This window comes from Cervus canadensis, chromosome 11, assembly GCF_019320065.1.
Source record: "Cervus canadensis isolate Bull #8, Minnesota chromosome 11, ASM1932006v1, whole genome shotgun sequence".
Classification (NCBI taxonomy): Eukaryota; Metazoa; Chordata; class Mammalia; order Artiodactyla; family Cervidae; genus Cervus; species Cervus canadensis.
Window position 1 is genome coordinate 55,636,295 of NC_057396.1, and position 12,853 is coordinate 55,649,147.

Genomic DNA, 12,853 nt, shown 5'->3' on the forward strand with positions numbered 1-12,853 from the left:
ATTTGAACTATTATATTCTTTGATTCTATTTCATACAGAAGTTATCCTACTCTAACCAATAATATATTAATAGAAGTCATATAGATGACAAGAAAAAAGACACAAGTATAATAAATTCTTGTATAAAGTATACAAGAATAAAATATAAAAATAAATTCTTGTAGAAGCATTTGATAAAATTCAAATTGTAATCTTTGGCTCAGCTCTTTCTGGCTACTGCTGCTAAGTCACTTCAGTCGTGTCCAACTCTGTGCGACCCCCATAGATGGCAGCCCACCAGGCTCCATGATCTCCAGGCAAGAGTACTGGAGTGGGTTGCCATTGCCTTTTCCAATGCAAGAAAGTGAAAAGTGAAAGTGAAGTCATTCAGTCGTGTCCAACTCTTAGTGACCCCATGGACTGCAGCCTACCAGGCTCCTCCGTCTATGGGATTCTCCAGGCAAGAGTACTGGCGTGGGGTGCCATTGCCTTCTCTGTGCTCTCTCTGGGGTCCAACAGATTCCCTGACTTTCTTGCAGTTTGGTTGTCCATTCTTCTGATGATGTCCATAAATCTTCTGATGAGTTCTCCTTTTCTGCTTAAGCTAGCTTGACCTAGATTTTGTCTGAAATGGAAAAGCAAATAGAAAAGCAAAAAGCAAAAAAAAAAAAACAGTTTAAAAAATAATTTTCATTTTCCACTAGGCAAGTGGAATATCTTCCTTGTTTAAAAGAAAAAGAGTTACATGATCAGTTGTGTCCAACCCCTCTGTGACCCCCATGGACTGTAGCCCACCAGGCTCCTCTGCCCACAGAATTCTCCAGGCAAGAATACTGAAGCCTGTTGCCATTTCCTTTTCAAGGGGATCTTCCCAACTCAGGGAACCTGTGTATCCTGAATTGCAAGCAGATTCTTCACTGTCTGAGTCACCTGGGAAGCCTAAACCAAAAAGAGGACAGGGTAAATCTGTTAGTTTCCTAGCTCTTTCAAGAAGAAGGTCCTGTCAAAATTCTGCCTTCAAATCGAATATGTCACCTCTTCTGTTACCCAGCAGCAAGAAATAAGTTTTGGTGATCTATCTGCAAATGATGATTTCATGCAATCACTCACCCAATAAGGCCAGTAAATGAACCAAGCATCATCTCTTTCAAGTGAAAGAATCCAGAGCACTGGCAACATTTTTAAGGCAGAAAATATAACTTTGTATTATCTAGGCTTCCTGTGCTATTACTTAATGTATCCTCTTTCATAGGCAAAAAATTTTCTGGTTAAAACTGTAAATTGATTCATAGTTATTAACTTCCATAAAAGCCATTATGGGTTCACAGTAGCATTCTTCATAGAAATAATTCCTGTTTTAGGAATTACAAAACTTGCAAAGGAGCAAACTCCATTCTATTCTTACAGAATGATCCCTAACTGGAAGTTTTTATAAGCAAAAATATTACACATGCTACTGAGAGATAGAGTTAACATTTATATTATTAAAAATATGCTGTTACCATGACCACCCCTTTTGCTATAAATAGTTTTAACTGCTTTCAAGGAAGCCTGTGTTTTCCCTTATAGACTACAGTTGTTCTCTGACTTGTGATTTCTGTATTAATCAGGCACTTTTGAAAACACATGACAGAAGTCCATCTCCAAAGAATTTAAGGGGAAAAGGGGGAAGAGAATATTTATATTAATGAATATAACTAAGAAGTCCAGGAGATTATAAAGCTTAAGCTAAGTTGGATCCAAAGACTAAAATGTCTTCATTTTTAGATAAATTTTCCTCATTTGGTGGCAAAATGACAACTGTCAATTCAAGGTTTACATGACCTTTAGATGAAAGATGTCACTGAAAAGTTCTTTCTTGAATGTTCCAATCAACGTCCTGGGTCTTGAAAGTGAAAATGAAAGTCGCTCAGTTGTATTGACTCTTTGTGACCCCATGGACTGTAGCTCTCCAGGCTCCTTTGTTCATGGGAGTCTCCAGGCAAGAATACTGGAGTGGACTGCCATGCCCTCCTCTAGGAGATCTTCCTGACCCAGGGATCAAATCCCCAGCTCTATGTCTCCTGCACTGACAGGTGGGTTCTTTACCACTACCGCCACTTGGGTCTTAAGGTCACCCTGAAACCAGTCACTATAGTGAACAGATACACTGTATTGATTAGTTGAGTCTCGTGATCAACTCTGTGGTCAGCCTTCAGCACCAAAATATGTGAAAATGGATTTTCCAAGAGAAAGAGGATTCTGTCAGCAGAAAGGAGTGATGATGAGGTACCAACGTTTTCGGGGATAAAAATTTTGGCTCCCGTGATCCACAACAGTTAATTCTATTTTAGTTAACATTATGACTATTAAGGGAGAAGTACTGTTTCTACTTACATTAAGAAGTCATGTCTGAAACTTAAAATCCATGTTTTGCCTCCAGTACAATGTTAAGATCTGCTCTCTACAGGGACATGTGTTACTAGTAGGGCTAACTCATGTTCATAGGGACATACTTCTTTTAGTTATGAACTGAACTTTTAGTTATGGTTATGCACCAAATTATCTTCTAAAATTCCCTTTGACCAATTAACTCCTATTAGAGGAGTTTGTGCCTGATGGAGAATAACAGGGTTGGCTAGGGTTAGGTTGTTGGTAGTCTCTTTTTTTTTTCCTCCTGTTCAAAGTTTTCTGGACAATGAATGAATAAAACTACGACCACTACTCCATTAATACCAGCACTCAAGCCACTGAGCTAATCAGTCCAGAAAGTCAGCAATAATTATGATTCAAATTGACTGAAGGAGGATACAATGATGGAATGAATGAAGGCAGGGAGGAAGGAAAGGGAAGGGAAGGAGGAAGAAAAGTGAATGAGTATCGAGCTATGTGTTAGATTCTCAGCTCATGTCAGGAGTGCAAGAAATATCACATTTACATTTGTTTTCAGTCAACCTAATGTGGACTTTGGTCCCCCGTTCACTGGGTTGAAGGCTAATCTAACCAGTTATTGCTGGAATATTCCCCATCCATTAATTCAAAGTTGTGCAAATCACTAGGATTCACTAAGATTTTGGGAAGGCTCAGTGATCTTCAGTCACCCATCCACACCAGTGCCCTCCCAGACACCCACAATTATCCCAGACCACATGGTCACTTCAGGATAGGTGGCTCTGTCGCTTTCCTGTGAGACCTGAAGCATGTGACACTTATGCAAGGTTGGGAGGCCTAGGAGATGGCAGTCATTTCCCTCTGCAATCTTGCCATCTTCTCAAAGGGAATGAAATCCCTGAGAATGGATGCCTTCTCTTCTCTGGAGGCATAAAGTTCTCTGTCCTCCCAGTTTCTCAGTAGCTCCCCTCCCTGCTCAGCTAACTTCTGACTCACACACCTGCTCCCAACTCTCTGCCTTCCAGGACACTGGTATCATCCCTCATGCACTTAAGATGATAAAAAATAAAGTTTAACAGAACACAAAGAGCACGTCCCCATCATCTTCTTTCCACACAATACATTACAAGTATTCCAAAGATAAGAAATTACAAAGCATAGTTACTACCTTAAAAAAGGGGCAAGGGGATAACCAAAGACAAAAACAATCGTATTTATTGCTAGGTCATTCATCCCATTTCTTTAAAAGGGGATGGAAAGAAAGAAGAGGAAGAGACAGAAGCAAAAGTTTAGAAAGTGTAAGTAAATTCCCAAAATCCTTCTGCCAGTAAGTGGTAGAATCTAGGTATTTTTTATCCAAGGCCTTTTGCAAACCTATCCTAACCTGTCACATCATTCAATTTGAAACATTTAAAAAATTAAGCTCAAAAATTAAAGTTTGTAATCAATTTTATTTTTTCTTCTGGTTGTGCATTTCTTCAATTTTATTGATGATTGCTTTAGAAATAGCCATGGGTTTTTCAGAAATATGTTTTATTTTAAGGCCTTAGTCATCTGTTACAATGTCTCTTAGAGCTGAAAGTTTCCAGTTACCATGGTATAGCTTAGGATTCAAAATGGGGAAAATATTAGAATATTAGTAAAAACAGAGGAATCAAAAAATAAAATCCTTGAACTCCTGTCTCTTATAATCACTTGATAGCAAAGCAGGATTTGGGTGTCTTCTTTCATTTGTAACTGATGTCCCTGGCTGCCTTACTCATAAGACATCAGATCTCCCACAATTAAATCTATAGTAATAATGAATCAATATGTGAATGATCTGCTTTTACTATATATGTTCAAAGATCTGGGAAAGCTCCCAGAGAGTACACAGGTTAGCTAAAGTCCAAATACCTATGGGAAGAGACAACTGTGCTGTCTAAAATCGCTTAGCAACAAACTTAAGACAATCTCTATTGTCTTAAGTTTATTCTTTAAAATAAACTTTAAAATAGTGGGCTTGCCTGATGACCACAAGCACTGAATCTTAGAATCCTTAGAATTTTTCTGAAGTCCTAAGAGCAATGGATGTTCTGTTTAAGCAGAGAATAACAACCCTAGAGGAGAAATTAGAGATGTTTATAGAGACATAGACAATATATTCTCTGCAAAATAAATGATAATGGCTTTTGTTCCAAATATTATTACAGAAATTCAATAGAATCACATCATTTATGCATTTAATTTACTGGAATTGGATGTAGGAAAAAACAATATATTTTAAAGTTAGTTTTTGGTTTTTAAAAATCAAAGAAGCCAGATTCTGCTGGTAACAATAGAGGATTTTTCAATGTCATTTTGGCCTTACTCAATTTCTGCCATAATCCTAAATTTTAACCCTCATCCCCACATGATAAGATGTTGCTGAGCACTGTAGAACTGAAACTGATCGCTGGCTGTGAGGAGAGAGGAAGTTAGATGTCCTGCATTCCAGATCCCTCTCTCAGGTGATTCTGTGTAAGGCACATAACCTCAAGCGAGAGGAATCATCTCGCCTCTACAAAGCCAGTGTATTCTCTCCATCACAGTAGGGTTTTCATTAAAATCAAATTACATAGGTATAATAGTATTTGGTAAAATGCTAAAACATTTAAATTCAAGATATGTTATCATTGTTTACATGTTGGTTACACGTTATTCTTACTTTCATTTTTTTGTTTTAATGTTTAAATTCAGTTTTAATTTCTTTTTGGTTTTACTTTTTTTTGCTTTTTTTGTATTTTTTGTGTTTTTTTTAAATGTTTAAATTGCATTATTTTCAATTATTATTTTTACCCTTATCACAATCAGGTCCCTGGCTTGAAGATTCATCTTGGAAGGGTTTGTGAAAACCAAATTTAATACAATCCACATGTATTGCAGTCAGTTCAAAAGGGCGATTGCAATCCCACAGTTCAGCACCCTCAACCGAGTTCAGAAGAAGCTGCTATTAGCAGCTACTATGAGGCTCTTTTGGTATTATTGCCTATGTTTTCAGTGAGTTTCCCTAAGTGCCTGTCACCTATCATTTAATTTTACTCCATGAGAAAAGTTTTTAAAGTAGACAACCCTCTTCTTTTCATAGATAATTTGCAGTAGGATAGTAAGTGGGACTTAGTTGTTCCTAAATGAATTACCAGAACATAAATTTCTGAAAATAGATTATAAGAATCCCTGTCAAGTGATGCAAAGCAAGAGCAGACAAGATATCCCCTTCAAATTTTATTAGGAAGCAGTCTAACTGGATCGGATACCCACAATGGTCCATCTGAGGCCTCCTGAAGCCCCAGGCCACCTGGTGTCTCCCAACTTGTATAAGAACCGACTACAAGAATTGCAGGGGTGTGAGACTGCAAGAAATCCATCTAAAGTTAAGTGCTGAGGCTTTCTCCTTAACTTCCCATGAGAGAGGTGACAGGTGTATACTCCTATGCCCAAAACAATTGTGTGTGTGTGTGTGTGTGTGTGTGTGTGTGTGCATGCGCGTGCGCACGCAGGGCATAGGGTGGGAGGAAGCAGGGCTCTAATAAAACTAAGAGATTGGGCAAACCTGCTAGAGCGGGAGAAAGGCATCTTCCTCCCAATTAGATACAGTGGGATGACTGTTCTGCTCTCTGCCCAATTTGGACACGAGGGCAAACAGGACTGCACAAGAGGGCAGAACAGAGAGTAGGAGTGGCACTAGAACAACCTCTTCCCCTGCCACTGGACTGGCAAGTATATGTGATTTTCTCTGGGACAAGCGGACATTGCAGAAAGTACCTATTAAAAAGGCACTTTACCCAAACACCTTCCCCAGTGGCTCAGCTGTAAAGAATCCGCCTGCAATGCAGAAGACATGGGTTCAGTCCCTGCATTGGGAAGATCTCCTGGAGAAGGAAATGGCAATCCACTCCAGTATTCTGGCGTGGGAAATCCCCTGGATAGAGGAGCCTGCTGGTCTATAGTCTGTGGGGTCACAAGAGTCAGACATGACTTAGTGACTAAACAACAACAAAAACCCAGCCACTACCAGTTATAAACAGGGTACCATTTGATATGTGTATATCACTTTCTTGTCTCTTCTTCTCACCATGAGAGCAGCACTTTTTATCTCCGAGTGCCTAGCACAGTGTACGAAAGTGAAACTCACTCAGTTGTGTCTCTTTGTGACCCCATGGGCTATACAGTCCATGGAATTCTCCAGGCCGGAATACTGAAGTGGGTAGGTGTTTCCTTCTTCAGGGGATCTTCCCAACCCAGGGATCGAACCCAGGTGTCCTGCATTGCAGGCATATTCTTTACCAGCTGAACCACAAGGGAAGCACGGTGTATGATACAAGGTAAATATTCAACCAGTATTTGTCTAATTAATTAATACATAGAAACCTGTTCTGGCCTCCCATGCTAGGCTCCATTTACTATAATCTTCTGGTCTTTCAACTTTCTCCTGATACTTGACAGCACTGGTTTACCTACTCTTTCTGTATTTTAAAATTAGGACTTCTCTTTAATGTCTAGATTGTCAAATCATAATAGAAATTGAGCTTGTTACATTACTATTCTTATTCTATTTCTTAATGCTTCTTACTTTTTTTTCTTAAGCTTAGTAGTTGGCTCCAGACACAGAAAAGTTAGATTTATCAGTTGATGTATATTGTAATGTATAAAACAAGCAATGGTCTGAGTCAATCAATCTTAAGATGCATTCCAACATTTGATTTCACACAATGTAACCCTGGCTTGCCAGGGAAAATATAGCAGACCTCATTTCTGGGAACTATATTGGTTTCATTTCAGTTGTTGCCTTGGAAGCTAGCCATGGGGTAACAAAAAAGAAAAAAGCAAAAAAAAAAAAAAAATCAAAGAAGTTCAATGCTTTAAAAACTTTGAAGTACCATTCTCAGTCAGAGAGGATCTCTATCCAACTACTTGTAGCATGCAGATTTTGAAATAAAGTTATGCTATTTGACTACATATCTTAAACATGAAAAGTACAGTCAATGCATAGAATTGGATGGAAACCATGAAAATGGGCAGTCAGGTCCAAACCTTGCAAAACTATAAACAAAGCTTCCTGAACTAACTACCCCCAGTAACTGTTTTCCAAGTCCCCTCCAAAGTAAAGAGGAGATCTGAGCGAAAGTCAGGCTTTTGACAGTGATAACCTTCGGTGTATTAATTCCAGAATTCCTTTCTCTCTACCTTGGTCCTCCCCACGTTAGGTTGGACACTCCTTTGTTTTCATCCTCTATGATGGAGTCTATAGGACCCAACTCAGATGTGCAACAACAACACAAGAGAAGACTCTACACATGGACATCACCTGATGGTCAATACTGATCAGGTTGATTATATTCTTTGCAGCCAAAGATGGAGAAGCTGTATACAGTCAGCAAAAACAAGACCAGGGACTGACTGTGACTTAGATCATGAACTCCTTACTGCAAAATTCAGACTGAAATTGAAGAAAGTAGGGAAAACCACTAGACCATTCAGATATGACCTAAATCAAATTCCTTACGATTATACAGTGGAAGTGACAAATAGATTCAAGTGGTTAGATCTGGGGGGCAGAGTGCCTGATGAACTATGGATGGAGGTTCATGACACTGTACAGGAGACAGGGATCAAGACCATGCCCAAGAAAAAGGAATGCAAAAAATCAAAATGACTGTCTAAGGAGGCCTTACAAATAGCTGTGAAAAGAAAAGAAGTGAAAGGCAAAGGAGAAAAGGAAAGACATACACATCTGAATGCAGAGTTCCAAAGAATAGCAAGGAGCGATAAGAAAGCCTTCCTTGGTGATCAGTGCAAAGAAATAGAGGAAAACAATAGAATGGAAAAGACTAGAAATCTCTTCAAAAAAATTAAAGATACCAAGGGAACATTTCATGCAAAGATGGGCCCAATAAAGGACAGAAATGGTATGGACCTGACAGAAGGAGAAGATATTAAGAAGAAGTGGCAAGAATACACAGAAGAACTATACAAAAAAGATCTTCATGACACAGATAATCACGATGGTGTAATCACTCACCTAGAGCCAGGCATCCTGGAATGCAAAGTCAAGTGGGTCTTAGGAAGCATCACAACAAACAAAGCTAGTGGAGGTAATGGAATTCCACTGAGCTATTTCAAATCCTGAAAGATGATGCTGTGAAAGACCTGCACCCAATATGCCAGCAAATTTGGAAAACTCAGCAGTGGCCACAGGACTGGAAAACATAAGTTTTCGTTTCAATCCCAGAGAAAGGCAAAGCCAAAGAATGCTCAAACTACCACACAATTGCACTCATCTCACACGCTAGCAAAGTAATCCTCAAAATTCTCCAAGCCAGGCTTCAACAGTACATGAACTGTGAACTTCCAGATCTTCAAGCTGGATTTAGAAAAGACAGAGGAACCAGAGATCAAATTGCCAACATCCATTGGATTATTGAAAAAGCAAGAGAGTTCCAGAAAAACATCTATATCTGCTTTATTGACGATGCCAAAGCCTTTGACTGTGTGGCTCACCACAAACAGGAAAATTCTGAAAGAGATGGGAATCCCAGACCACCTGACCTGCCTCTTGAGAAACCTGTATGCAGGTCAGGAAGCTACAGTTAGAGCTGGACATGGACCAACAGACTGGTTCCAAATAGGAAAAGGAGTACATCAAGGCTGTATGTTGTCATCATGCCTATTTAACTTATATGCAGAGCACATCATGAGAAATGCTGGGCTGGATGAAGCACAAGCTGGAATCAAGATTGCCGGGAGAAATATCAATAGCCGCAGATATGCAGATGACACCACCCTTATGGCAGAAAGTGAAGAGGAACTAAAGAGCCTTTTGATGAGAGTGAAAGAGGGGAGTGAAAAAGTTGACTTAAAGCTCAACATTCAGAAAACTAAGATCATGGCATCTGGTCCCATCACTTCATGGCAAATAGATGGGGAAACAGGGGAAACGGTGGCTGACTTTATTTTTGAGGGCTCCAAAGTCACTGCAGATGGTGACTGAAGCCATGAAATTAAAAGATGCTTACTCCTTGGAAGGAAAGTTATGACTAACCTAGATGGAATATTAAAAAGCAGAGACATTACTTTGCCCACAAATGTCCATCTACTCAAGGCTATGGTTTTTCCAGTAGTCATGTATGGATGTGAGAGTTGGACTGTGAAGAAAGCTGAGCACCAAAGAATTGATGCTTTTGAACTGTGGTGTTGGAGAAGACTCTTGAGAGTCCCTTGGACTGCAAAGAGATCCAACCAGTCCATCCTAAAGGAAATCGGTCCTGAATATCCATTGGAAGGACTGATGTTGAAGCTGAAACCCAATACTTTGGCCATCTGATGCGAAGAACTGACTCATTTGAAAAGACTCTGATGCTGGGAAAGATTGAAGGCAGGAGGAGAAGGGGATGACAGAGAATGAGATGGTTGGATGGCATCACTGATTCAATGGACATGAATTTGAGTAAACTCCGGGAGTTGGTAATGGATAGGGAGGCGTGGTGCCGGGCAGTCCATTGGGTCGCAAAGAGTTGGACATGACTGAGTGACTGAACCGAACTGAACAGATGTATAAATATAATTATTTTTGCCTCTTGTGTGTAGGAGGCGCAAACTCCATCAACCCCATTAAACAGCACTTAAACATGTCCAATGGTAGCTTATTTCCTTCTTGGTGGTCAAATTTCAGGTTTTTCCAATTCCCCCTTTCTCTTGGGGGTTGTCTAATTTCCTAGGGGAATTACTTATCATCCAAAAATGAGTAGTCCATAATTCTGCTGCAATTCATAGCTGTTAGGTACATTGTCTATTTTAATGGATAGAGGCATTAATTTCACTTGAGAAAAATTTTCAGTCTCCCATCCCCATGCTTGCTGACTTGGGCCATGGCTCTGTTCTCATTGGCGTCACTGAACGCTAATGCCCAGTGTACCCTTGGAGGTCTCCCCTTCATCTCAGCCAGGAGGTCTGGACCCACAACAGACATGTGGCAGGCAGCTTGGTTCTCAACGCTTCTGCGTTTCACATTCGCTCAGGCAGATGGGGACATTTCCTGTTTCACCTTCATTCACCAATAGGCTGGATACAGTCTGTGTTCAGGATATCACAGTGCTTCTCCAATTCTTTTTTCATTTGTCTCAATATATATCCTAATATGCATATATTTCCTAATGTTCACCTGAGGATGGCATAACTTCTCAGGAAATTTCATTAAACAGGCTCAAAGTTCAGTTGTGCTCAACTAGAAAAAAAAAGTAAGCATCCTTTTCCATTTGATTTTAACGTTGAGATGCTTGGGGTGGAGTTGCTCCTGGAGAAGATTTTATGATCCTCAGAGTGAGTCCATGATATTCTTCTCCTCTAATTAAATGAGTCTTCCTAATGACAGGATCTGATTAGTCACTATCTTTCACTAACAGATATTTATTTCATACACTTAAATTGACTTTTCCTTTGGGCCAGTCTCTATCAGCACCATTAGGTAGGGGGTTTGACAATGGGAAGGCTCAGTTAATGCCCAGTGGTGACAGGGAAACAAATGCTAATCTAAAATAAACTGTGAGTTTTGTTGTTTCCAACAAGGGAACAAAAACAGAAATGCACCTGGGGGAGGCTGACCTGCTAGGTGTCTGGAATACCTTTGTACTTCTAATGAAGCAAAAGGAAGACATAGACATAATATGCAAAGAAGAATATTTGACTTTGTTTTTCTTAAGAGGAGAGGCAGTTTAAAAATAGATTCCTTCCTTATTTACTCTTTGTAAAATACTGTGTGTTTCTGAGGAAAGGGTTTCTTTTCCACATGAAAACTGTCATTCTCTTGCCCTGATACTGCAGTTACAAAAATTCTGACATGAGAAAAACATTCTACTTCAGTCCATAATTGAGCTTTCTACATTATTTGAATCATCACACAGTAGCTTGCAACTCCGTGGGTGCAAAAAAAAAGTTTGTTGACTAATGCTCCTGAAAAAAGACCACATAGTAATTATCTTCTCCTTTTTAAAAGTGGAACAACGGTTACCCTTTGTTGATCCATAGCACTTACAGTTTAAAACATTCTCCACTCAACTTGGAGATGTATTATAATTCTAAAAAGAAAGAAAATGTACTAATGTTCCTACTTTATAGGTATTAAAATGAGATATGGGGAGATTTCAAGTCCTACAAATATAATACCAATTCATATTTACTGAACATCTAATATGTGCCAAGCACTGTTCTAAATATTTATCATACAAGCTCACTTAACCCACATCACAATTCTATGTGGTTAGTTAGTACTTTTATTAGCCCCATTACAGATGACCAAGCAGGGATAAAGGAGTTGAGGAAACTTGCTTAAGGCCATACAGACAAAATGTGCTAGGGTCAGAATTTCAACCTAGACAGCCTGAGTCCATTGTCAACTCTCTTAACACCACATGTGATGGCTTTTTTTCCTTTAGCTTCCTTGAGGTATAATTAACAAATAAAAGTGTAATATATTTAAAGTATACAATGGGATGATTTGATATACATAAATATTTTGAAATGATTCCCACAATTGAGTTAATTAAAACATCCATCACCTCGTATAGCTACTTTTTTTTTGGTAAGAACACTTAAGATCTTTTGGTGATAACATCTAAGGAAATCAACCCTGAATATTCATTGGAAGGACTGATGCTCAAGCTGAAGCTCCAATACTTTGGCCACCTGATGTGCAAAGTGACTCATTGGAAAAGACTGTGATGCTGGGAAAGACTGAGGGCAAGAGGAGAAGTGGGTGACAGAGAACAAGACAGTTGGATGGCATCATTGACACAATGGGCATGAGTTCGAGCAAACTCCAGGAGATCGTGAAAGACAGGGAAGCTTGGCGTGCTGAAATCCATGGTCACAAAGAGTCGGACATGACTTAAGCAACTGAACAACAACTTAAGATCTACTTTCTTAGCCAATTTCAAGTATACAATATGATATTAATATCTATAGTCACCCCATATTATACATTAGATTATAACTGAAAATTTGTGTCCTTTGACTTATATCTCCCCATTTTTAGAGTGCAGTTTCATTCTTTTGCATGTGGTTGTCCAGTTTTTCCAACAACATTTATTCAAGAAACTGTCCTTTCCCCCATTGTATTGTCTTGGCTCCTTTGCTGCAAATTAGTTGACCCATGTGCATGGATTTATTTCTGGGCTCTCTGTTTTGTTTCATTGATCTATGTGTCTGGTTTTATTCCAATATCATATTGTTTCCATTACTATAGCTTTGAAATATATCAGATTGGCCAAAAAGTTCTTTTGGATTCTTCTGTAAGATGTTATGGAAAAAACCAACTTTTTGGCCAAACCAATAGTTTGAAATCAGGAAGCATCGTACCTCCTTTCTAAAGATTGCCTTGACTATTCAGGATTTTTAGTTCTATACAAATCTTAGGATTATTTGTTTTATCTTATTTAAAAAATGTCATTGGAATTTTGATAGAGATTGCATTCATCCTGTATATTGTGTT

The 12,853-nt window shown here is 39.0% G+C and overlaps 1 protein-coding gene across 2 annotated transcripts in view; it reads right to left on the bottom strand.

The window, feature by feature from the left end:
- Positions 1 to 12,853, bottom strand: part of KCNA4 (potassium voltage-gated channel subfamily A member 4) — a 224,565-nt gene that overhangs the window by 47,793 nt on the left and 163,919 nt on the right. Inside the window, exon 1 of one of the 2 annotated variants that reach the window (XM_043481926.1) lies at positions 411 to 447. The exons of the other annotated variant lie outside the window; for it this stretch is intronic. The gene's annotated coding sequence lies outside the window, so the exon portion shown is untranslated. Of the gene's footprint in view, positions 1 to 410; positions 448 to 12,853 lie in introns of those variants that run through there. 2 annotated transcript variants of the gene reach the window in all.